Source organism: Microcaecilia unicolor, chromosome 2 (genome assembly GCF_901765095.1).
Source record: "Microcaecilia unicolor chromosome 2, aMicUni1.1, whole genome shotgun sequence".
In the NCBI taxonomy this organism is placed as follows: Eukaryota; Metazoa; Chordata; class Amphibia; order Gymnophiona; family Siphonopidae; genus Microcaecilia; species Microcaecilia unicolor.
In genome coordinates, this window is record NC_044032.1 from 274192209 (window position 1) to 274217815 (window position 25607).

Below are 25607 nucleotides of genomic sequence, written 5' to 3' on the forward strand. Positions count from 1 at the left end.
CCTGCCCTCATTTCCTATTTCTGCAAGGGCGGGACCAGAACTGAGAGAGAGAGAAGGGAAAACAACTAAGCACCGAGCCGAGCCTGCATGCCTTTTACCGCTGCTGCCGCCCTAACCCCGACGAGGTAAAATAGATGACTTTTAAAATTTGGAGGGAGGGGGCCTGGAAATCAATGGGAGGAGAGAGGAGGGAGGGAGGGAACGAACTTTTGGTGGGTGACATATTGGGGGTGCTCGAGCACCCACAGCACCCAAGGAGTCGGCGGCTATGCTGCCAGCCAATGAGATCCCTGCCAGAACTGCCTCAGTAAGGAAGAAGTACTGCTGACCACAGCACTCTTCACGCATGCTCAGTTCCCCAGGATCAAAGTCCACTGCAGTTCATTACAGAATATTCTTAGCGAGTTGTGCGTATAAATTCTAATTATTGCCAATTAGCGCTCATTATTGCTTGTTAAGTGCAGTTATCAATGCTGATTAGCTTGTTAAGCCAATTAAGTTAAACGCATTGTTATAGAATACGTCTAGATTTTGTTGCGGATCTCTAGGCATGCTATATAGAATCCAGGTTGTCCCTTTACCAGATTAGAATCTGGTTAACTGCTCAGGTTCATAAGTAACATACTTAAGACTCATTTTTAATCAAAAGCAAAAATTTCTTCCTTCAACACACCATGTGGTGTAGGTTTTGTACATTATTGAACTTCTGCTGCAAGTTTGCTTTCCACCTGTTTTTTTCTGGATTATGTATTGCCAAAATGTGAGCTTTACAGAAGCAGGAAGGTTTGTATAAATAATTCATCATCCAGTGCCAATAGCTAAAGATCTTTTATGAGTTTTTTAAAATAGATTTTGTGTTTCTGGATTTTATATGACTACAAAAGTTATATGCTCCGTGGTTTCCTTCATGTGTACTCTAGCAAGTCATTTGGAGTGGCAATATAATTTTCCTGGAGAAGATTTTATGGTTCTGTCATATTTATCTGAATGATTCCACTAGTACTTTGAAGTGCTTATCTCTGCCTTTGTGGATAAGAGCATAAGTTGGTTGCACCATATGTCTTGCCTACAGAATGCAATTTCTTGTATGTGAAAAAAAAATGGAAGTCGGAGTTATTGTGATAGCTACATCTGTCAGTGGGTTTTCTGTACACAGATGTTTCCGTATTTCCATTTTTCAATGAGACCATAATACCCAAACAAGTTATGCTTTCCCCATGGTGCAGTCTATTCTGAATTTGATTAATTAATGAAAAATGTTAAAAAGCTGTTGAAGAGTCATACTCCTCCTCCTCTCCCCGTCTGTAATTATGAAAGCATAATCAATATGCTAGTAATTTCAAACATTTTTGATGTGCTCTGTAATCAGAAAAATGTCTTCTAGAAGTGCAGTAAAAAGGATGGCACATTGTAGCACCATCTTGATGCTCATAGTGATTCCCATGAACGGTGAATAGATTTTGATGTTGAATCTGATGTGGTTCTGAGTCAGGACTAGTTTGATTCCTTTTAACTGTGAATTGGGCTTGGATTTATTGGAGGTAATTCTATTAAGGAGTTGCCTATTTGTAGGTAGCAAAAAGGTATGTAAATGGCAGTATTCCAATCATGTATATGTAAAAGTGAATGCAGACTAGTGGAGAATTATGCATTATAATTTGATAGTGCATACTTCCAAGTGGGCATGTGCATGGTGGACTTTGTATGGACCATGGGCGGAGCACACAGATTCACATGTAAATTATAGTTAATGATTCTCCTTAAGGTATGTACATTCTTGGCCATTTGCCCTAGTATTCTATATAAAATTAGTTCCTATACCTGGTCCTGAAAATCTGACTATATAAAAAAGAGTAGGCATCTACTTTCCTTTATCGCAGTGCTTCTGAATCTAATCATCAGGGCACACACAGTCAGTTGGGCTTTCATGATATCCATAATGAATATTCGTGAGATAGATTTGCATGTACTGCCTCCTTGGTATGCAAATATCTTATGCATATTCATTACGGATATCCTGAAACCCCCAACTTTAATGCATCCTCATCCATAGTTCACTTAGCCAATCATTCCATACTTCCCACACCCAGAGATCCCATTCTACACCATCCATCCTCCCCCACAAATGCAATACTTCACATCAGTCAGTGGCAGCACACACAACCAGCAAAAAAAAAACAAACAAACACCTCAATCAAATATCTACAGGCTTGTAAGCAGTACATGTGAAGTGAGGCAATAGGTCTGGAATAGTCTTGGTCACAGCCATCTTTCCCATAATGGGTGTGACCAAGACTGGTAAAGAACAGTAATACGTCTCTGCAGAACTGCAGTGATAGTTAAGTCTCAGATCAGCCCAGGAACTGAACTCTGTTCCACTGGCTCTGGCTATCGTAATTAGACTAGCAGGCTCATTTTCAAAAGAGAAAAACGTCCAAAAAGTGACATAAGCCTGCATTTGGACGTTTTTCTCACAAAAACGTCCAAATCAGTATTTTCAAAAACTCTTTTTAGATGTTTTTCTCTGAAGTATGTCAGAAGTGGGTCTAAATCTCAAGGGGGTGTGCCAGGTGCGTGTTCAAGGCAGGACTTGGGCGTTCCTAAGACTTAGACATTTTCAGCCATAATGGAACAAAACAAAAACATCCAGGACTAAAACTTAAGACGTTTGAGCTAGACCTGTTTTTATAAATGAATAGCTGCAGTGGGAATTCAACCCACTACCCCAGCATCAAAGTCCACTGCTCTAACCACTAGTCTACTCCTCCACTCCACACAAAAAGGTGCCCTTACTCCCCTAGTGGTCACTAACCCCGTCCAACCACCCTAAAATGTGATTAAAATATTACTTGCCAGTCTCTGATGTTATACTCAGGTCCATTAGAATAGCATGCAGGTCCCTGGAGTAGTCTAGTAGTGGTGCAGTGCACTGCAGACAGGTGGACCCAGGCTTCTACCTCCCCCTACCTGTTACACTTGTGGAGGAAACTGTAAGTCCTCCAAAACCCACCAGAAACCCACTGTACCCACATATTGGTGCTCCCTTCACCTGTGAGGGCTATGGTAGTGGTTACAGTTGGGGGTAGTGGGTTTTGGGTGGATTTTGGGGGGCTCAGTAGGCAAGGTAAGGGAGCAATGGTGAGAGGTGTACCTGGGAGCATTTTATAAAGTCCACTGCAGTGCCCCCAAGGATGCCCTATTGCTTTCCTGGGATATCACTGTTTCACTATTCTACCTGATGTCAAGCTTTCTATTTTTTTAAATAACATCTGAGCCTTGTGTCTATTGTTTATCAGTAGATTTGGGCTTTGAATTCAGATCTATATATAAAAAGGAGGTCTCATTATATATATTTAAATACCAGAGTGCTATTTTTCCATACTTCATAGCAAGAGTGTACATTCCCTAATTACCTGTCCCAATACACCTAAAGCTTTTACCTTCTCAGTGCATGTAAATGGTTTCATCCCTGTGTGGATTCTCTGATGCTGTGTGAGGCTTTCTTTCCAACCAAAGCTTTTACCACACTCAGGACATGTAAATAGTTTCACTCCTGTGTGTCTGTTTTCTGGTGCATTGTGAGATTTACCTTCTGACAAAAGCTTTTACCAGACTCTATACATGCAAATGGTTTCTTTCTTGTGTGGACTTTCTGATGCACTTTGAGATTTACATTTGATCCAAAGCTTTTACCACACTTAGAACATGTGAATGGTTTCACTCTATTGTAGATTTTCTTGTGTATTTTGTAGTCTTGCATTTGGACGTTTTTTGTTTGAAAATGGACCAGTAAAACGTACAAATCACAAAATGTTTTTCCAAACAGCATTTTCAAAAGCAAAAGATAGACCTTTTTTTTTGTACAAAATGACCTTTCCTGTCCTGATTTTGGACTTTTTACAAAAACGTCGAAATTCAGACTTAGATGTCATATCCAAAAATGCCCCTTGTACATTTGACTTGCCCAAAGACACAAGGAGCTGCAGTGGGAATCGAATCCATGTTGCAAAGATCAAAGCCAGCAGCACTAACCATTAAGCCACTCCTCCTCTATTTTGGACATTTTGCATTTGGACCTTATTTGTTTGAAAATGGACCAAAAAATAAAACGTCCAAATCACAAAACGTTTTTCCAAACAGTATTTTCAAAAGGGAAAGAAAGACAGGATTTTTTTTTGTTGAAAATGACCTTCTTTCCTGTTCTGAATTTGGATGTTTTTTGTAAAACGTCCAAATTCAGACTTAGACATCATATCGAAAATGCCCCTCTAGGTCACAGAAAGATGAGATGTGAAGTCCATCCAATCACAATCTCCTGCTGCATTGGACCGGTTCTAAGTTAGTGGTGAGAAAGTGTTCCCTGACCCAAAACCATATCATACAATCCCTTTAATGGTTATGAATATGTAAGGTTGCTTTACACTTGGCACAGTCATGGCAGTAATGCTACACCTCCAAAGCTGGAATAGAAGAAAGCTGATCTCTACCTATTAATTATTCACAAGCAGAATTATTCTGTGCGAACCCATTAATGATTCTCTGCAGCATGTTAGTGTTTTGGGTATACAGCTGCTTACTTGCAATTTCCCTGCCTACCAGTGGTTTAGCTTTCCTGGTTTCTTTTCGAAATGGGAAATCATACACGAAGTTAAGTGCCAGGAATATCTTTGCCTCTTGCATTTCATAAATGGTCTTTCCTTTGCATATTACTCAAAGCCTCCCAGGGAAGACTAACATTATCTGAATTCCATGCTTATATAGATGCTGCTTCATCTCTCTAAACTGCAAGCTCTGGGCTGAAGTCTGGATAAATCGAAACCTTTTGATATTTATAATTCACTGTTCTGTATTTCCTGGCTCGATTCTTTGTGGTGGTAGTTTAGGATCTTTGCCAGGACAGGCCTAGTCACTTGGGACTAAATTCAGTGAATGGCTCCCAAATCTGGATGCAAAAAACTAAATGTGCACTAAGTGCTATTCTACAAATAGTGTTCCAAGTTGGGCGCTGTTTATAGAATAATCTGCACTCAAGTTTGGGCATGAGGATTTACATCAACTGAAATGTGATGTAAATCCTCACGCATAAATTAGGTGCAGATCCCCCAAATTCTATAATACTGTGCGCATCTTTATTGAGCACCCCATGACCCACCCATGCCCCTCCAATGGCCATGCCCCCATTTTAAATGCACACTAAAAGATTTGCACATGCATATTTATAGACTAGTGCTTAGTAAGATGCGCAAGCAAATCTTAATTAGAAGCAATTAACTGCAATAATTGGTTATTAGTGCCCAGTTATTGCTAGTTATCAGCTCATTACTCGATTAAATTGCACACACAATTTTGGGCACCATGTATAGAATCTATCAGCCCAATGGACAGTTACCCCAATGTAAAATTTTCTGTGGGATGACCAGCAGTCTGTTGAAAAGACATGTTCACCAAGAATTGCTAAAATCTTCAGCTTCACTCCACTTTAAAGTGACCAACTCATCACTGTTCTGTTTGGCTGGAGACCAGTAACCAATTCAACAACCACAGGCAGCTCTGCTATTCTCATATGCTATATTCACTGGACAACGCAGTTTAAGAAGAGATGATCCACTGTTTACATGACGAGGTTTGCAATAGCAAAATCCTGTTCCTAGTTTTTCTGTTTCATTTGGTTTACTGTGGAACTGTCATTTACCTCTCACTTCTACTTTTTACTTTTAACTACGAGCATCATATGTAACTGAGTAAAAGTTGTAAAAATTGGTAAAATTATTACTTCAGTAAAAGTAACAAATGTTATCCTGTACCTCTTTACAAGTAAAAGTAACAAACTTTTAGTTAAGTACAGTAACCAGTTACATTTACTTAGTTACTATACAACAATGTGCGGAGCAACTAGTAAACTCTGGCAAGAAGGGGCCAGAAAAAGTCTGCAGAGTGTGTTTGAGGGTTGTTGTGCAAGCCACACCTAGCCAGAAGAGTGGCATGGTAGAAGGAACAGAAAAGAAAGAAAGAAAGAAAGAAAGAAAGAAAGAAAAAGATTCTTAGCTTTAGAGAATTAGTTTCTACGAAGGGGGGAGAGCACCCCCTTCGGGGAAAAATAGGCCATGAGATGGATATGAAACTCTGTTTCCAAGCATGGCTAGTTTTTCCAGAGTTTCTTTGTCTGCAGCGTGGTTTTATAGGCTGTGGTGAGCATCCACCTCTCCTCTACCCTGGACCAATCATAGGTGTTGCATATGTGCTGGAGACTTGTAATTGGGTCTTTCATATGTGCTGGAGGCTTGCAATTAGTGTCCTTGCCATACCTTTTCTCAGTAAATTACATTTGTAACAAGTTATACCAGGTAGCTGAGTTCCCTAGCAATGGGAGGTCCCATGAGAGTTTGTGACCAGCCAGAAATTCCTTCATGGGGCTGATAGTAAAGAAAGATGGGGGATGGGAAATAGTGCAGTATACCTGAAGTAGAACATTATAGCTAAAAATTATAGTCAGTACACTGGACAAAGATGAAAAGGAGTTTATGTCTAGGGATTATGGAAGTAATTCCTGGCCAGTGGAATATGAAATCTTCCAAGGAGAAGCAAGTAGCCTGAAAGAGAGTACTAGAGAACGGGTATTAGGATGAGGAAATGGAAACCCATCTCCCAGTTCTACAGAGGAACTACTGAATATGATCCCTGCATCAAGAGGATCAGAAGTAAAAGTCAGTTAATCCACCAAGGACTTTCCCTTGTGAATATGGACAGTGCCTTAAGTAAGGGATGCCCAGCATGTGGAAAGGCTACTCAAAGGAGGAAGCCTAAAGGAGTAGAGTGCCATGGATATGGAAGGTGTTAAGATGGAGTCACCTCAAAAGGAAGTGTGGCTGTCCATGAGGATCCTGGAAGCTGACATTCTTCTTCCTATTTCCAGTTATGGATGTGTCAAAGGATCAGAGGATCCTGAAGTCAAGCTCAGTCACTTGTGGGGGTTGTTGGACACCTGGAATAAAGAGTATTATCCTATTGTAGAGGAGAAAAGCTCAAATGATGAAGACTGATCCAGTGTTGGATTGGAGAAGGCAGGCACTTATGTTGGAGGAATTGCTGACTTCTGGAGATGATAACCTGTTCCAAGATGAAGATTCTGGTGCCTGCTGGATAGGGGGATCATGGTGCAGCATATGAATGGAGCTCCAGCCCAGCTATTTTCTACTGGACTGAATGTCCATATGGTGGGGATTTGGACAATTTGTGACCATTGGTGTGACCGTACCCAATGGTTGCTGTGTTTACCTTGCCCTGTTCACATGTGGATGCGAAAGGCATAGCGTGACTGGGATGGTTGTGTGATTATGGCCCAGGGGCGGTCTCGAGGATTCTTAGTGATTGTGGGGGTCCTGGGTGCCTTATGGGATGGTTATCCTTGGATGGGTGCCCTGGTTGTGGCAGGAGCTCAACCTATGAGGGTTGAGCTGAGGGGGAGGGTATGTGAGGGAGTGAGGGGTATAGCGGCAGGTGTCCCTAGGAACACTCATAGTAACATAGTAACATAGTAGATGACGGCAGAAAAAGACTGGCACGGTCCATCCAGTCTGCCCAACAAGACAACTCATGTGTGCTACTTTTGTGTATACCCTACTTTGATTTGTACCTGTGCGCTTCAGGGCATAGACCGTATAAGTCTGCCAAGCACTAGCCCCGCCTCCCAACCACCAGCCCCGCCTCCCAACCACCGGCTCTGGCACAGACCGTATAAGTCTGCCCAGCACTATCCCCGCCTCCCACCACCGGCTCTGGCACAGACCGTATAAATCTGCCCAGCGCTATCTCTGCCTCCCAACCTCCAGTCCACTCCCTCACTGAGGTTGAAGTTTAGCCACCTTAAGGCAGGTGGAGCTAAACCTGCTATGTCAGAGGCTGAGTTAGAGGGGCAGGGCTCAGGCCAGGAGGTGGTTAAATGTCCTGGAGTAAAGTGGATTATAGAGGCCCCAAGGCAAGAAGTATCCAGGAAGGAGTTCCCAAGGCAAGAGGTCTCCTGCAGAGGTCCTGAGGGCAAGGATCTGCACAAGGTGATCTGGCTTAGGATGTAGTACCTGGAAGAAGGGTGGCCCTAGCTCAGACCTTGTATGCTAAGTAAGAAGTATGAAGTTTATGCTTGAAGGAATTCCAGGGTAGAGCACTTGTAAGAGAGAAGACTGCCAAGGTAGACTCAGAATCCCTTGGTTGCTGAACTATGGTTGTTTGTAATGAAGTCAGTGTATTTGAAAGAGAATAGCCATGCCAGAGGCGCACTAATGAAATTGTGTTTGAGAGTCTTCCATGAAGCATACTGAAACTGTGAGGCAACATGCTTGTTTATTTTCCTTGTACATAGTATCAAAGATTTACTTTTTGACCTTACACTGCCCTCTGGTGTGTTTTCTGAGGGTCCTATGCCACTTTGCCAAGTCATACTATCACAGCCCGATATTCAAAAAAGCTGACAGGGTATGATAAAATAACTGTTTCATTCTGGCTCTAACCATTCCTGCTTCCCTAACTCTTGTAGGACCTGGGAACCATTTCACTTGATCGGAGGCTCTTAACATTTTTTGATTCCTACACCCCTTTAAATGATCAATGAAATCCTTGCACCCCCTTTCTAAACCATGTGTCCACTGAAAGCTTTATATGTTGCTGTTACCTAACAGTGCTAACTGCTTACATGTCACTAAAATGTACACAGAGTATACAGATTTACTATCAGTAACTGTCCTAATCACTGCCTTCTCTCTAAGTAGAATGTTTAAATAAATTGCCTCAGATTTCAAGATCCTTCTCCTAACCTCATTTGACCTCTCTGGAGTGTGGGCACTACTGGTTAAGAACCCCACCCTAGAGTTACATAATAACATAGAACATGATAGCAGATAAAGACCTGTATGGTCCATCCAGTCTGCCCAACAAGATAAACATAGCATAAGGTATGATATGATACTTCTGTATTTGATCTTGATTTGTCCTTGTCATTTACAGGGCACAGACCAAAGAAGTCTGCCCGGCACCGGCCTTGTTCTCCAACTTCTGGAGTTGTCATCGAAGCCCCACTTCAGTCCATCCAGATCTGTCCAGCCACAATCAGGGCACAGACCATAGAAATCTGCCTGGCACTGGTCTTGTTCTCCAGCTACTGAAGGTGAATCTGTACAGTCACAATCAGGGCAAAGACAGTAGAAGTCTGCCCAGTACTGGCTTTGCTTCCCAATTACTGGTGTTGTCATCTAATTACTGCTAAGCTTTTTTGTTTCCATGTCTTCTATACAGGATTCCTTTCTATTTATTCCAGACATTTTGGAATTCCGTTACTGTTTTCACCTCCACCACCTCATGTGGAAGGGCATTCCAGGTATTTACAACACTCTCTTGAAAAACTAGTTTGTGGCATTATTCCTGACTGAGTCCCCAGCAACCTCAATTCATGCTTTCTACTGTACTATGTATTAGTATTATTGAACCGGAGTCTACCTCTACGGTATTGTGTAAGCCACATTGAGCCTTCAACTAAGTGGGATAATGTGGGATATAAATGTGTTAAATAAATAAATAAAATGTCTAGTTCTACCACCTTCCTGTCTCTGGAAAAAAGTTTTGAATATTTGAATGTCTGTATCAAATCACCCTTGTTTCTCTTTTCCTCCAGGGTATACACGTTCAGGTCCTCAAGTCTCTCTTCATACATCTTGCTACGCAAACCCCATACCATTTTCGTCTCTTTTTTCTGAACAGCTTCAAGTCTTTTTACATTCTTAGCAAGATATGGCCCCCAAAACTAAACACAATACTCCAAGTGGGGCCTCACCAATGACTTCAACAGGGGCATCAACGCCACCTTTCTTCTGCTGGTTATACCCCTCTCTATGCAGCCAAGTATCCTTCTGGCCATGGCCACCACCTTGTCGCATTGTTTTCTCACCTTGATATCCTCAGATGCCATCACCCCAAGATCCCTCTCCTGAGCTGTGTGTCTCTCTCCTGCTATCTTATCCTTTCATATGTGGTCTAATTTATGGTGGAACCATTTAATCATAAATTTTTCTTTTGCAGCATTTCTTTTATATTCTCCAGTAATACTTGTGACCATGCATTTCTTTCTCAAGTTGATGCTTGATGTATATTATGGTGACAAGCAATAGTTTATAGTTTAAATGTACTATACCGTAGGTTTAAAAAATTAAGATCACAACAGACAGTGCAATAAAACAATAAAACCAACAAAATATAATAAATTGCTGTGCCACCAAGTGATAGAGTAGAAGGTAAAAAGAACCAGACTTTCCATTTGACATATTTAAGGAACCCAAGGATCAGAGACAGTGGAAAATGGAGCGAATACACTGAGCACATGAGACATTATTGCTCTGACATTCACTAGTTTGCAGTGGGATCTTATTTGGCACCCAGTTTGTTTCAGTTTCACTTGCACTATCCTTATTCCTAGAAACATTTGTCTCACTTACACAATCTGTAAACTCCACAGCGTATGAGAAACACCAGAAGTGCTCTAGTACAACAATTTCTCCCTAATTAATTTCCACATAAACACCTTGCATTGTTATTGGCTCATTATGTTCATTTGTTGTTCATCACCTTTGGGCCTAGTCTTCAAGAGGAGATATTTGCATTCTGCCTGTTTTGAAACTACAGTGTTATATTCTGCATTTGATTTGTATTTGCCTGCATTTAAACCTTCAGAACGTGGCTAGGGAGGGCACTTTTAAAAGCCGCTTTTGTGATTGAAACTGTGAAGTCCCTGTGGAAATGGGATTTTATAAAACAGCCCACCCAGTTCATGGGTATATAAAAACAAAAGGGTCATAGACCTGATATACCGCCTTTCTGTGGTACAACCAAAGTGGTTTCCATATTCTATGCAGGTACTTTCACTGTCCCTACTTGGTTCACAATCTGTTTCTGTATCTGGGGCAATGGAGTGTTAAGTGACATGCCCAGGGTCACAAAGAGTTGCAGTGGGAATTGAACCCAGTGCTAATTGCTTAGGGCCATGTCATATATGCTTTTACCTTAATTACTTCTTTTATTGATTTGATACACTGCCTTTCATCTAGCCCAATATCCTGTTTCTAATAGTGTCCAGTCCAAGTCACAGGTACCTAGTGGAGTCCCAAAAAGTGGCAAGATTCCATGCCATGTAATCCCAAGGGTGAGCAATGGTTTTCCCCAGGTCTACCTTATTAACGATTTATGGACTTTTCTTCTAGGAGGGGTGAGATAAAAAAAATTGACATGAAGAAACAGAGTAAGACAATATATAGAGAGACAGTAAGATCAGAAACTGGGGAAAGCAGAAGAGATGATAAATAGTAAAAAAAAAAAATCGGCTTAAGGAATAGTGATATACCCACTGCAGAAAACCTGTGAGAATAGCTAATTATTTCTCCCTGTCAGCGTCAACAAGGCTTGCCAGAACCTCGCCCTGTGCCTCCCTCACTGCAGCAGGAAGTGTGTCACAGGGCGGGGTTTAGGTAAATCTTGTGTCAGTGTTCAGCACGCAACTCTGTACCGGCAGCTTTATGTTTTTCTTTTTAGAGCTCAGAACCGCTGCATCGGGAAGAAGCTTCCAGTTTGAAGCGGGCAGGGGAAGGGAGCCAGAAGGGATAGAAGACACAGGAGAAAGGGATTTATTCTGGGGCACGTGGGAAAGGGGAAGATGAGGGCGGCACCCGGCCCAGTAGCGTTTGGAGGGACAATGCCCCCCTCACCCCCGCAAACTACGCCCATGGGAGAAACAATGAATGAAGACTGCATAAGCAGGAGCATAGGAGGATCACTCCTGCCCCAGCTGACCAGGCTCAACAACCATCTCGCAAAATTTAAAAAAAAAATAATTACCAGCTCTCACGAGCCGATGCGAGCCAGCTCCAGCACACCACTGAACACATATGCTTATTAGGGTCTGCACTACTGTCAACTGGAGGTCTTGCAAGATCTCCATTTGACATGCACAGACCCAATACTCCTCTTTGCATCTTTCTCTGACTCTTCAACTCCACCAGCCAGCATTGACATCTCTGATTCTCTGGACCTAGCCAACCTCCACAAATGTCTGTGGTGGCCTTTGACCCCTGGATCCTAAATACCTCATCTCCATCCACAAAGATTTTCCCTGATGGCCAGTGGCACCCCCACCCCTCCCCTGCCACACAAAATATATGCTGGGAGTTCAAATAGATATCAATGCCTCTCAGAACCCCTCTAACCCCCTCCCCCTTGAAATCCCCTGCATACTTCCAATGTAGAGAGGCAGGAGTGATGCCCCCTTGCTCCTACCTTCAAGCTGCCATCTTGGAAAATGATGACACCTGATCCTATGCAAACTTAAGCCTGCTGAAACTTAGTGTAAATTGTAGTGCCCAAGTTGCATGTGGAAACCCAATATTCTATAACCCTGCACTCAACATTTTGTTTCTGCACTGCTTGAGATAAGTATGCCAATAAAGGAATTATTCTATTCATTGGCAGACTGCCCCCAAGCATGTGTGTCCTGACACATGACGTATAGTCAGGCATCACTATTTTCCACTTGGGCCCCTAGTGTATTTTTGTGGGATGGGGAGGGGTGAAGGGAAGGGGTAGGGGTGGAGAAACAAGGGGCCATTTAGGTCACCAGTGAAAATCTTTGAAGTAGGGGGATGAGGGGGGTCCAGGGCCCATTTGGGTGATCTGATGTGAAGTATCACACATCACATCAGATGATCCTTTTTTTTTCCTGTCTGTATCTTTATGTCAACCTTCAGCCTTCATACCTATTCATAACTTCATAACTCCATCACTATTATGCTTACATCATTCGTATTATATCTGTTATTTGAATTTCAGTGCTGTTAAATGTGTATATTTTTGACCCTGTTTCATGGTAGTCTTATTAATAGGTTTCAATTTTTTGTATTCAAGTTTTCCTCTTTCATTGTATTTATGTCTATATGTGTACATTTTACTATTGTTATGCAGTTAACAAAATTGTAAGTTTGATGTTAAACTGTACCCACTGTACACTGCCTTGGGTGAATCTCTTCATAAAGGCGGTTAATAAATCCCAATAAATAAATAAATAAATAAAAATTTGGTATTAAGGGAAATATTAAAATCTGGTCTAAGTTTCAGCACATTTTTAAACAAAAGAGAATTTTTTATCCAGTCCTTTGCAAGTGATTGATATGCCCACTGCATTATCCTTTGGCACAATGGCTTCATTTGAGGTTATTTTGCGTTAGATGTCTTTCTGCATGGGGATTGAGATTAGCATGGGAAAATCTTGAGCACACTGCTGAGCTAAAGCATAGCATAGTTTACTGCTCTGGCCTTTCAGTATTAGGAGACTACAGCTCAAAGGAGTAAAGCAAATGGCAGCCTGGATGGACCTTCTGGTTAGAGATTACTGATCTGGATTATTGGCAATAAGAAACACAGGGTTAACTTTTCCATCCAAAAGTTCAGAGCGACTTAAAATCATGGCCATGCTTATTATTAACTAATCTGAAATCATAAAGGGGAGCTTTGTATTCTTGTTAGCCAAAGTAAAACCTTCTACCCCCAAATTCTATAAATGGTGCCTAAATTTGGATACTCAAATGCGTACCCAGTTATAGAATAGGGTCAGTTATGCATGTAACATATTGGCACTCAGTTGGAGATAAGTACCAATAACTGGCATTATCAAGCACTAATTAACACGAATTAGCAAGTGCGTGAATAATTGACTTATACCCTTATTCTGTATATTGAGTGAGGGAGGGGAATGGATGTGTCAGGGGTGTTCCAACCACTGTTCCCTGTAAGCTGAGTGGGAGTCCTCCTCCTGCAGTCCTGCCAGTGGGTGGTGCTGTTTCACTATCACATTTCCAATAGCGAGGGACAGGCAAGATCTGCAGGACTCCAGGGAACCTGCCTTTTCCCAGCAACTGAAAACACAATGTTAAAGCACCACCTACCACTGGCAGCAATGCAGCTGGAGGACTCCCACTCAAAGAGATCAGTAGTTCTGACTATTCCTGCGCACACTGTATAGAATAGTTGCATTTACATGCCAACTGCTGATTTTAAGTGTCACCATTTACACCAGCCGTAGACATGGCATATGTGGTTGCTTCTAAAGTTTGGCACTTAACTTCAGACTTAAGCTAGTATTTAATAACATATTTGGCACACAACTCTGCCATTACAGAATGCTGGCTTAGCACCCATTTTTTGCTAGAGGAGTAGCCCAATGGTTTGTGCAGTGGCCTGAGAACCACTGCAGCTCCTTGTGACTCTGGGCAAGTCACTTAACCCTCCATTACCTCACGTACAAAATAAATACCTGTATATAATATGTAAACCGCTTTGATTGTAACCACAGAAAGGCAGTATATCAAATCCCATCCCCCTTCCCTTTAAAAACTTCTCTTTCAGCAACATTTATAGAACACCCCCCCCCATTGTATCTTTCCTATAGTAATTATTCATTACCTTTTCATCTTTGTGATGAGTCTTGCAAGCCAAACCTTTCAGAAAATAAAAACAATAATGAGAAGATGTCTAAACAATTCATGGTGAATAATTTCCTTTTATTTCAAATGATCAGGCTTCATTTCCTTGAAGAGATCATACAGAACAGGATCAGAAGCAGAGCTAATTATACACTCCCTCAGCACGGTTTACAAGTTGCCTCAAATCCATGCTAGGGCATGAAACATCTGTCCCACTGATCAAGGGGAATTTCTCACTGCGCTGTTCTCACTGTATTTAGCCAGGCAAAACATTAAATTAAAAAACCTGCCATAATCCAGAGATCTGTGCTGCAATGAACAAGAGGGAATTCCCACTGATCATCTGTAATTACTCTTCAGGCAGACACAAGGTTTGGGGTATGTACTTGGCTGGATGCAACAGTTTTAAATGCTTTCCCCAAGTGAAGCCTAACATATCTGGATAGGACACATTAGTTCTTTCATATAGATTTTTCCTTCTACATCAGCAAGTGCCCATTAGCTGAATGTATAAAAGACTTCCCAGCTTGACGCTAAGCCAACTGCTTAAATGTTAAGGACCATCCCGTAAGTAATGTGAACGCCAAAATATCCAAAACTGTCTGTAAACCTGTGGATGGAGTCTAGAAAGGATGAAGAGCTCCTAAACTAAGCCAAACTCTGTGATAAATGGGGATTCAGCTTCTGTTTTGGCTTTTCTTATCATAAAGAAATCTTTGAAATTGAATGATGTTGCAAAGTATTGCTTTAATGCTATAATTCCAAGGCAATAAGTGACCTATGTCTGTCCTGTAACTGGTATACAAATTCATCCACCATGAAACAAGTGAACAAATAAAAATGGACTGATGCTAAAAAAAGATGGAGCCGACATATGATTTTAATGGAATGGCTAAGACATGCAGGAAATAACCAGTAGATGTCATTATTGCTCTACTTTCTCCCTCTTTCCTCCCCCACCCATTCTTTACACAGCATGGATAATAAAGTTGGATTTTTACATGGGTAATAAAGGCAATTCTGAATACCTGTCTCAAGAGGTGTGTATCAGTCAGAAACTACATCCTCGAGGGAAGAAATCTGGTTAGGTTACCATAATTTCTTAACCCCCCCCCCCAAAAAAAGCTAAAAACAACAGTAACAGAAAAAAATATGCTGTATCCTAATTTTTGCATTGAAGCCATTCTGAGTATTTATATTGAGGCATATATAATAGTATAATACATTTGAATAATAAACATGGAAGCAAAATATTTTACCTGTGAATATATTCTGTGAACTAATCATGCTCACATTAATTCTATCTATCTATCTATCTATCTATCTATCTATCTATCTATCTATCTATCTATCTATCTATCTATCTAATCATACCAATGGCAGGTAAATAAAAGGTCCCAATATAATCATAATTGTCCCATTAGGCATAACTAAGTAAGAAAATGAGAGCCTCTTGAGGCAGTGTAATGATAGCAACTGCCAGCGGACACAAAAAGAGAGGCAATGACAATGCAGAGGAAGAACAAAAACAGCCTTAGGGGCCATTTTACTAAGCTGCGATGAAAGGAGCCCTGCGCTATCTGAGGTGGCTGTTTTTGCCACGTGCCTGGGCCCCTTTTATCGCAGCAGGTGAAAATAAGCACGAATGAAATGGCTATGCGGTAAATTTGCACTTGCTGAGCGGCCACTTCAGGGAGCAGCATTTACCATGATCCATTGAGGTGACTAAGGGCTCCCATGCTAACCCGGTGGCCAAGCTTTCTGGCTCGCTGAAATTTGGCTCCCGCCTGAGAGCCATGTTTCTCAGTGAATAATCGTTGGAAACCGTACATCGCCTTATATGGACGCCCATGCGTGATGGGCGTCCTTACATGCACAGCTCCATATATGGATTATCATCCCATATATGGACAGGTTAGTACGTGCACGACTTGGCATCTATAATGGCCGCACTCATGGACGGCCGTGACGCATGGATGTTCATGGACTGTCATCACGCGTGCGGGGCCTACGTGCGGAGTTTTCCTTATATAGGAGTTTTCCTTATATGGATCATTATCAAGTGTGCAAATTCATATTTACACAATAAAATATGTATGTTCCTTATATTTCCCATAGCTGCATGTTCCGCAAGTACAATGCATGTAGTTGCGGACATCCAGGTACGGGGAAAATATAAGGAACATTGAGAAGTATAAAGTACAGTATCGTGTTTCTCACATAACTGCCGTATTTCTCCTATACTTTGGCCGCCCCTGATTTGGCCGTTGTCAACTGCGATAATGGAATGTCTATGGCTGGCCATATTATTTTTTGATTATACCTATGTGCTTTTGGCCGGCTTCGTGAGGGCGCCCAAATTCAGATTTAGCCGACATTTCAATTATGCCCCCATAAGGGGTTAAGATTAGAAAGCAGCCTCAAATGGGTAGGTTTTTAGCCTGGGTATGAATAGGGATTGAGATGGAGCATGATGTACTAACCTAGAAAATCTGTTCCAGGCGTATGATGCAGTGAGGTGAAAGGAAGACTCTGGAGTTGGCATTGGAGGAGAAGGATTCGGGTAAGAGTGACCTACCTGATGAACAGAATTCCTGAGAAGGGTTATGGGGAGAGGTAAAAGAGGAGAGATATTGAGGAGCTGCACAATGAATGCACTTGTAGGTCACTAAAAGAAGCTTGAACTGCGAGTGGAAATGGATAGGGAGACAAAGAAGTGACTTGAGAAGGATTATGTGAGAGCAGTGACAATGATGGAAGATAAGTTGTGCAGCAGAATTTTGAACAGATTGAAGGGGAGAGAGATGGTTCACTGGGAGCGCTATGAGGGGTTTCTATGGAACTTTGTAAGGCTAAGTGCTTTGAAAATACGCCTCAATGTCATTAATACCTTGCATGATGTCAGTGGACAAACATTCTGGGGAAGGGGGAGCCTATTCCGAAAGGATGGGCTCCACCTTAACCAAGGTGGGACCAGGCTGCTGGCATCGGCATTTAAAAAGGAGATAGAGCAGCTTTTAAACTAGAAATGGGGGGAAGGCCGACAGTCATTCAAAAGCGTATAGTTCGGGATAAGGTATCTTTCAAACATATCACCAAAACAGGGAAGATAGGGTATCCTGATAGTGAGGTTGCAAAAGAGACCGTAGTAGATCAGGTGTCCTTAAATAAAAATAAAAATCAGACAAAAAATTGCAAATTAATACTGTCAAGTACTAAGCATGATGTAAATAGGAACAACATACATACTTTGAAATGTCTATATGTGAATGCCAGGAGCCTAAGAAATAAGATGGGAGAGTTAGAATATATTGCACTAAATGAAAAATTAGATATAATAGGCATCTCTGAGACCTGGTGGAAGGAGGATAACCAGTGGGACACTGTCATACCGGGGTACAAATATATCGTAGTGATAGGGTGGTTCGAATTGATGGAGGGGTGGCATTGTATATGAAGGAGAGCCTTGAATCAAATAGATTGAAAATTCTGCAGGAAACAAAACACTTCTTGGAATCCCTGTGGATTGAAATTCCACATGTAAAGGGGAAAAGAACAGTGATAGGAGTGTACTACTGTCCGCCTGGCCAGGATGAACAGACGGATGCAGAAATGTTAAAGGAAATTAGGTACTGTGACAAGGCTACATCCCAGATGTATAGAATGAAGCAGCAAAACCCTAAACTACATCTCCCAGAATGCATTTCCAGTCCCACCAGTGAGAGCCCAGGGGATAGGCAAGCTGGCCATATACCGTCTCTGACTACAAGAGGGAGGAAGAATGAAGGAGCCCAGTTCCCCTAGACCCTCAATCAGTATATCATGCTGCCCACCTGTAATAGGGAGGGGTGGGGGCGAGAAGCAGGAGGAGGATTGGATGGATTGGATGGAAGAGGGGGTTAATCAGGCTGAGCAGGGAGAAGAAACCAGAATGGAATGGGAGCTTGAGAGCCTGGGGAGAGCAGCACCTGAAGGTTTGAAAATCCATATTGTTTTGAAAGTTATTTTGATTGAAACCTGCTTAAAGAGAGGAGCCTGTTTTCTTTTGGGTTAGACCTGTTTGCTGTGGGGAACCCTGACTGTTGGGGGAGATTGCTGGAAGAATTACAAACCTGGTTCCCCAAAAGCTTACCCTGATTATGTTGGAAAACTCTGTGGAATTTGAAAGACTTGTTTGGAGAGGGGGAGAAAATCCTGCTGAGAGGCAAGTACTGATCTTGCTACTGACTTGAAAAGGAAGGATTTTCAAAAGACTATTGCAGCCCTTCAGGACAGGGGGCCGAGACTTTGTGTTTGGGGGCTTGTACCCTAAGGTGGCTGTTTGATACTGAGACCCAGGTCTCCCCAAATAAGGGGGCTCAGTGGAGCGGCACAAGTTAAAGGATGAGTGTGAGAGAACTTGTTCCCCACAGGACTGAACTAATAAAGTGAATTTGCATATAATGACTGCCTTATTTGCATCTTTGTGAAATCTGGAGAATCTGGGTTAGAGTCCCCAGAAAATGCAGTGGGTCACTGCCTGTGAACTAGAGGAGTGACCGGGGCACACTGGACCTAACAGGGAAGGATTTCCAGCAGGAGGAAGGCATGGCAGAGCAGTCACCCTGAGTACGGAAGGAGACCAGGATATAGCGGTTGGTGCATGCTAGTGACTGGAAGAGGACCAGCCAGAGTCCTGCTCAGGAACCCAGGGACCAGTGAGGCTGGGCAGAGAGCAGGAAGTGCATGCGTCTATACAAGCTGCTCAGAAGTCAAGGGTCAGTGAGGACGGAGGCAGAGCCTGGACAGGAGCCACTAGAGGGCCTCAGCACACACCAGCACCCCCTTGGGGCTTACAGTACACAAACAACCTGGACAACACAATAATAATGGGTGATTTCAATTACCCCGATATTGACTGGGTAAATGTAACATCGGGGCACGCTAGGGAGGTAAAATTCCTTGACAAAATCAAGGACTGCTTTATGGAGCAGCTGGTACAGGAGCCAATGAGAGAAGGAAAATTTCTAGACCTAGTCCTTAGTAGAGCGCATGATATGGTGCAGGAGGTAATGGTGCTGGTGCCGCATGAAAAGAGTGATCATAATATGATCAGATTTGATATTAGCTTTGAAGTAAGTATACATAGTACTACTACTACTACTACTTAACATTTCTAGAGCGCTACAAGGGTTACGCAGCGCTGTACAAATTAATGAATAAGGACGGTCCCTGCTCAGAAGAGCTTACAATCTAAAAGACGAAATGTCAAGTTGGGGTAGATGAGATTTCCTAAGAAGAGATGAAGTGATAAGGTGCCGAAGGCGACATAGGAAATCAGATACGTTAGCGTTTAATTTTAAAAAAGGAGACTATGACAAAATGAGAAGAATGGTGAAAAAAAAACTTAGAGGAGCAGCTGCGAGGGTCAGAAATTTACATCAGGCGTGGATACTGTTCAAAAACACAATCCTGGAAGCCCAGGCCAAATATATTCCGCGTATTAAAAAAGGAGGATGGACTACCAAACGACAGCCGGCGTGGTTAAAAAGTGAGGTGAAGGAAGCTATTAGAGCTAAAAGAAAATCCTTCAGAAAATGGAAGAAGGAACTGACTGAAAATAATAAGAAACAGGATAAGGAATGTGAAGTCAAATGCAAAGCGCTGATAAGGAAGGCTAAGAGGGACATCGAGAAAAAGATTGTGTGGAGGCAAAAACACATGGAGGGGGATAATCGAACGCGGATGCCCATCTCCATGGGCAACTATCTCCGAGGACGGGTCCACGAAGGGGCGGGACAGACTGTATTTTCGAAAAAGATGGGCGTCCATCTTTTGTTTTGATAATACGGTTGGTGCCGGGCAAATGCATTGGATTTGGGTGGATTTGAGCTGGGTGGTATCGGTTTTCAGCGATAATTGAAACCGAAGCCGCCCAGCTCAAAAACGAACAACTCCAAGGCATTTGGTCATGGGAGGGGCCAGGATCCATAGTGCACTGGTCCCCCTCACATGCCAGGACACCAACCGGGCACCCTAGGGGGCACTTGTAAAGAGTAAAAAAAAATTAAAATAGCTCCCAAGTCCATAGCTCCCTTACCTTGGGTGCTGAGCTCCCCAAATCCCCCCCCAAAACCCACTGCCCACAACTCTACACCATTACCATAGCACTTATGGGTGAAGGGGGGCACCTAGATGTGGGTACAGTGGGGTTTTGGGGTGGTTTGGAGGGCTCCCATTTACCAGCACAAGTGTAACAGGTAGGGGGGATGGGCCTGTGCCCACCTGCCTGAAGTCCACTTCACCCACTAACAACTGCTCCAGGGACCTGCATACTGCTATGATGGGTATGACATTTGAGGCTGGCATACAGGCTGGCAAAAAACATTTTTAAAGTTCTTTTTTTTGGTAGGAGGGGGTTAGTGACCATTGGGGGAGTCAGGGGAGGTCATCCCCAATTCCCTCCGGTGGTCATCTGGGCAGTTGGGACACTTTTTGGGGACTTGTTCGTGAAAAAAAAGGGTCCAAAAAAAAGCGGCCCAAATTCTCGCTACTGCCGCCCTTCTTTTTTCCATTATCGGCCGAGGGCGCCCAGCTCTCCCCGGCCGATAAACACGCCATAGTCCCATCTTCACCACGCCTCCGACATGCCCCCGTCAACTTTGTTTGTTCCCGCGACAGACTGCAGTTGGAGGCGCCCAAAATCGGCTTTCGATTATACCGATTTGGGCACCCATGAGAGAAAGGCGCCCATCTCCCGATTTGGGTCGAAATATGGGCGTCTTTCTCTTTTGAAAATAAGCTTTATAGAAAAATCTTTTTAGGTATATTAAAAGCAGGAAGCCGGCAAAAGAATCGGTTGGACTGCTAGATGACCGAGGAGTAAAAGGGGCGATCAGGGAAGACAAAGCCGTAGTGGAGAGATTATATGAATTCTTTACTTCGGTCTTCACCGAGGAAGATTTGGGTGGGATACTGGTGCCAGAAATGGTATTTGAAGCTGGAGGATGTAATGGGGCAGTTCTACAAACTGAAGAGTAGCAAATCTCCTGGACTGGATGGTATTCATCCCAGAGTACTGATAGAACTAAAAAATGAACTTGCGGAGCTAAGGTACAGTGGGGGAAATAAGTATTTGATCCCTTGCTGATTTTGTAAGTTTGCCCACTGACAAAGACATGAGCAGCCCATAATTGAAGGGTAGGTTATTGGTAACAGTGAGAGATAGCACATCACAAATTAAATCCGGAAAATCACATTGTGGAAAGTATATGAATTTATTTGCATTCTGCAGAGGGAATAAGTATTTAATCCCTCTGGCAAACAAGACCTAATACTTGGTGGCAAAACCCTTGTTGGCAAGCACAGCGGTCAGACGTCTTCTGTAGTTGATGATGAGGTTTGCACACATGTCAGGAGGAATTTTGGTCCACTCCTCTTTGCAGATCATCTCTAAATCATTAAGAGTTCTGGGCTGTCGCTTGGCAACTCGCAGCTTCAGCTCCCTCCATAAGTTTTCAATGGGATTAAGGTCTGGTGACTGGCTAGGCCACTCCATGACCCTAATGTGCTTCTTCCTGAGCCACTCCTTTGTTGCCTTGGCTGTATGTTTTGGGTCATTGTCATGCTGGAAGACCCAGCCACGACCCATTTTTAAGGCCCTGGCGGAGGGAAGGAGGTTGTCACTCAGAATTGTACGGTACATGGCCCCATCCATTCTCCCATTGATGCGGTGAAGTAGTCCTGTGCCCTTAGCAGAGAAACACCCCCAAAACATAACATTTCCACCTCCATGCTTGACAGTGGGGACGGTGTTCTTTGGGTCATAGGCAGCATTTCTCTTCCTCCAAACACGGCGAGTTGAGTTCATGCCAAAGAGCTCAATTTTTGTCTCATCTGACCACAGCACCTTCTCCCAATCACTCTCGGCATCATCCAGGTGTTCACTGGCAAACTTCAGACGGGCCGTCACATGTGCCTTCCGGAGCAGGGGGACCTTGCGGGCACTGCAGGATTGCAATCCGTTATGTCGTAATGTGTTACCAATGGTTTTCGTGGTGACAGTGGTCCCAGCTGCCTTGAGATCATTGACAAGTTCCCCCCTTGTAGTTGTAGGCTGATTTCTAACCTTCCTCATGATCAAGGATACCCCACGAGGTGAGATTTTGCGTGGAGCCCCAGATCTTTGTCGATTGACAGTCATTTTGTACTTCTTCCATTTTCTTACTATGGCACCAACAGTTGTCTCCTTCTCGCCCAGCGTCTTACTGATGGTTTTGTAGCCCATTCCAGCCTTGTGCAGGTGTATGATCTTGTCCCTGACATCCTTAGACAGCTCCTTGCTCTTGGCCATTTTGTAGAGGTTAGAGTCTGACTGATTCACTGAGTCTGTGGACAGGTGTCTTTCATACAGGTGACCATTGCCGACAGCTGTCTGTCATGCAGGTAACGAGTTGATTTGGAGCATCTACCTGGTCTGTAGGGGCCAGATCTCTTACTGGTTGGTGGGGGATCAAATACTTATTTCCCTCTGCAGAATGCAAATAAATTCATATACTTTCCACAATGTGATTTTCCGGATTTAATTTGTGATGTGCTATCTCTCACTGTTACCAATAACCTACCCTTCAATTATGGGCTGCTCATGTCTTTGTCAGTGGGCAAACTTACAAAATCAGCAAGGGATCAAATACTTATTTCCCCCACTGTAAGTAATATGTAATTTATCCTTAAAATCAAGCATGGTACTGGAAGATTGGAGGGTGGCCAATGTAATGCCGATTTTTAAAAAAGGTTCCAGAGGAGATCAGTGAAATTATAGACTGGTGAGTCTGATGTTGGTGCCAGGCAAAATGGTAGAGACTATTATAAAGAACAAAATTACAGAGTATATTCAAAAGCATGGATTAATGAGACAAAAAGGGGAATAATCGAACGGGCACACAAGTTTTCCTGAGGGCATCCCAAATCTCAACATTTAGGTTGACCTTAGAGATGGTCGTCCTTAGAGATGGTCGTCCCCGGTTTTTGGCGATAATGGAAACCGAGGACAACCATTTCAGAAATGACCAAATCCAAGCCCTTTGGTCGTGGGAAGAGCCAGCATTTGTTGTGCACTGGTCCCCCTGATATGCCAGGACACCAACCAGGCACCCTAGGGGGCACTGCAGTGGACTTCAGAAATTGCTCCCAGGTGCATAGCTCCCTTACCTTGTGTGCTGAGCCCCCCAACCCCCCCCCCCAAAACCCACTCCCCACAACTGTACAACACTACCATAGCCCTAAGGGGTGAAGGGGAGCACCTAGATGTGGGTACAGTGGGTTTCTGTTGGGTTTTGAAGGGCTCACATTTACCACCACAAGTGTAACAGGTAGGGGGGGATGGGCCTGGGTCCGCCTGCCTTAAGTGCATTGCAGTACCCACTAAAACTGCTCCAGGGACCTGCATACTGGTGCGATGGAGCTGGGAATGACATTTGAGGCTGGCAAAAATACTTTTAAAGTATTTTTTTGGGTGGGAGGGGATTAGTGACCACTGGGGGAGTAAGGGGAGGTCATCCCCGATTCCCTCCGGTGGTCATCTGGTCAGTTCGGGAACCTTTTTGAGGCTTGGTCACAAGAAAAAATGGACCAAGTAAAGTCAGCCAAGTGTTCGTCAGGGACGCCCTTCTTTTTTCCATTATTGGCCGAAGACACCCATGTGTTAAGCACGCCCCAGTCCCGTCTTCGCTACGCTTCCGACACACCCCCGAGAATTTTGGTCATCCCCGGCGATGGAAAGCAGTTGGGGACGCCCAAAATCGGCTTTCGATTATGCTGATTTGGGCACCCATAAGAGAAAGGCGCCCATCTCCCGATTTGGGTCGAAATATGGGCGTCTTTCTCTTTTGAAAATAAGCTTTATAGAAAAATCTTTTTAGGTATATTAAAAGCAGGAAGCCGGCAAAAGAATCGGTTGGACTGCTAGATGACCGAGGAGTAAAAGGGGCGATCAGGGAAGACAAAGCCGTAGTGGAGAGATTAAATTAATTCTTTACTTCGGTCTTCACCGAGGAAGATTTGGGTGGGATACTGGTGCCAGAAATGGTATTTGAAGCTGGAGGATGTAATGGGGCAGTTCTACAAACTGAAGAGTAGTAAATCTCCTGGACTGGATGGTATTCATCCCAGAGTACTGATAGAACTAAAAAATGAACTTGCGGAGCTAAGGTAAGTAATATGTAATTTATCCTTAAAATCAAGCATGGTACTGGAAGATTGGAGGGTGGCCAATGTAATGCCGATTTTTAAAAAAGGTTCCAGAGGAGATCAGTGAAATTATAGACTGGTGAGTCTGATGTTGGTGCCAGGCAAAATGGTAGAGACTATTATAAAGAACAAAATTACAGAGTATATTCAAAAGCATGGATTAATGAGACAAAAAGGGGAATAATCGAACGGGCACACAAGTTTTCCTGAGGGCATCCCAAATCTCAACATTTAGGTTGACCTTAGAGATGGTCGTCCATAGAGATGGTCGTCCCCGGTTTTTGGCGATAATGGAAACCGAGGACAACCATTTCAGAAATGACCAAATCCAAGCCCTTTGGTCGTGGGAAGAGCCAGCATTTGTTGTGCACTGGTCCCCCTGATATGCCAGGACACCAACCAGGCACCCTAGGGGGCACTGCAGTGGACTTCAGAAATTGCTCCCAGGTGCATAGCTCCCTTACCTTGTGTGCTGAGCCCACCAACCCCCCCCCCCCCCCCAAAACCCACTCCCCACAACTGTACAACACTACCATAGCCCTAAGGGGTGAAGGGGAGCACCTAGATGTGGGTACAGTGGGTTTCTGTTGGGTTTTGAAGGGCTCACATTTACCACCACAAGTTTAACAGGTAGGGGGGATGGGCCTGGGTCCGCCTGCCTTAAGTGCATTGCAGTACCCACTAAAACTGCTCCAGGGACCTGCATACTGATGCGATGGAGCTGGGTATGACATTTGAGGCTGGCAAAAATACTTTTAAAGTATTTTTTTGGGTGGGAGGGGATTAGTGACCACTGGGGGAGTAAGGGAAGGTCATCCCTGATTCCCTCCGGTGGTCATCTGGTCAGTTCGGGAACCTTTTTGAGGCTTGGTC